Source organism: Chenopodium album, chromosome 11, assembly GCF_948465745.1.
Source record: "Chenopodium album chromosome 11, dcCheAlbu1.1, whole genome shotgun sequence".
Taxonomy (NCBI): Eukaryota; Viridiplantae; Streptophyta; class Magnoliopsida; order Caryophyllales; family Amaranthaceae; genus Chenopodium; species Chenopodium album.
The window spans coordinates 24929017-24931080 of record NC_137844.1 but is presented as its reverse complement, the minus strand read 5'-3'; positions in this window follow the sequence as shown (position 1 = coordinate 24931080).

Below are 2064 nucleotides of genomic sequence, written 5' to 3'. Positions count from 1 at the left end.
AAATGCGGAGGAACCCCAAATATATCCAAGAATTGCATAGCCCGTGGAGTCAATCCCTCACCGGCCTCAAGATCACTAGTAGATGGGAGCGAAAGAGTAGGGCCAGCCAGTCCTGGTTCACCCTGCTGAGGTCCCGGTTGCTGAGGCTGATGTGGCTGCTGAGATGATGAGCCAACCTCGTACATCCCACCACCCGCAGGAGGAGTCGATGTTACGTCCCCCTGGCCAGTTGGCCTCCTCGACGCACCCTCGGAAGAAGACCCGGAAACCTCCAGTGTCGCAGTCTGATCCGACTCCGCTCGACCACCCTGGTTCCTGGCCGAAGTACAACGACGCCTCGAGCCAGATCCAAATCTCTCCCTCCTATCCTCGGGTCTCGTACGAGTACATGACGGAGGAACAGGCTGAAATAGAAAAACAAGCCGAGTCAAATACAGGAAAAATAAGTAAAGCAAATAAAATAAAGGTCAAAGAGAAATACCTCCATGCCATCACTCCCACGACGTCAGCTAGCTCGGTGACTCAACCTCACGAGCTAATAACGGAAGGTGTCCATGCCTCTCGCCATCCTCATCATCACCTCGCGGAAAAACTGCCAAACATAAAGAGTAAGATACAATAAAAAAGCATGCATGCAAACAAAATAATGATAGATGGCTCACCCAGGTCTGGTGACGAGGTATCGACCTCTCCACAAAGCGCCACTCCTTAGGGGCCAGAGGAAGCATCTTCTCAATCGGGCCGAAAGACCCCTGGTAGGTACTGGACACTGGTGGAGGTACAAACTCCGCAGCCGCCGCTGCAGCCTATAAGAATAAAACCAAAGCGATTAGAATTTGCTACGGGCTACCAAAAGAATTAATCAAATGATGTGAAAAATACCTTCGCCTTCTCTGACAGGAAAGGTGGTGGAGCCAACCGTGGCAAAAGTCTCTCACCATAACTCCGGTTCAGATGGCTATGACGCTGCCACTCCATACCAGCTGGCGACCTACCCATATAAACTTTCAGGTCTGCCTGGTCCATCATATGCTGCGGAGGACGGGTAGGAACGACAAAAGACTCCGAAGAGTGCTGAATCGCAACTCTCTCGCCCAGGTACACCCTAGCTTCATATGTCCCCTGGAAGTAGTGCCGCTGAGCTATGTACTGGACAGCTCGCGCGGGAACGTCAAGATTAGCCCACGGACGGAAGTTGACCTAAGGTCCCTGCAAGACGAACACGCATGAGTCGGAATCCTACTTAAAAGAGTGGACAAAGATGACGAGCAATGCATATCGAGAGAAGCAACTCTCAAACAAGGGCAGTAGCAGTCTGGTCGGTATAACAACCACGCCAACTAGTAGCAATGGGGAGCCCTCGAGGAGAAGGCCTGCCTGGCGCCGAAGATGGCATATACTCGTAGAACCACACCTGAAACAACGGGGAAAGGTCGGCAAAAGCTAACATCAAAAGTAAACTTTTGTCAAAAGGAACAGAATATACTTCTACAATCCTCCTGAAATTAGAAAGTGTGACCTCCTCGTCAAAGTTGCGATGACGACAGGCGAGTCGCAATCCCAACAGGAAGTCAGCATAGGGCCCGGTTCTTTAGAGCTGCTCTGCTCTGCTGAGCCCTGCTCTCCTCCACTTTGCTCAGATCAAATCTGCTCTGCTCAAAAGAAATCTACCTGCTCTTCTCTACTCTGCCCTGATTTGCTCTGCCTTGCTCTGCTCTGCTCTATTTTCAAATAATAATTAATAATAACAATAATAATTAATATTCAATAATAATAATTAATTATTTTAAATAATTACTATAATTATTAATATTAAAAATAATTATAATAATTATTAATATTAATAATAATTAATATTTATTAATCATAATAATACTTATCAATAATAATATTTATAATTCAAACTATTAAGAATTAATATTTAATAATATTATTAATTGATGATTTCTAATAATTATAACAATTCTTTCAAAAAAATAAATAATAATAATAACAATTAATAACAATTTCTTTTTATAAACATTTGATATTAGAATCACAATGTATAGAAACATTTTATATGGG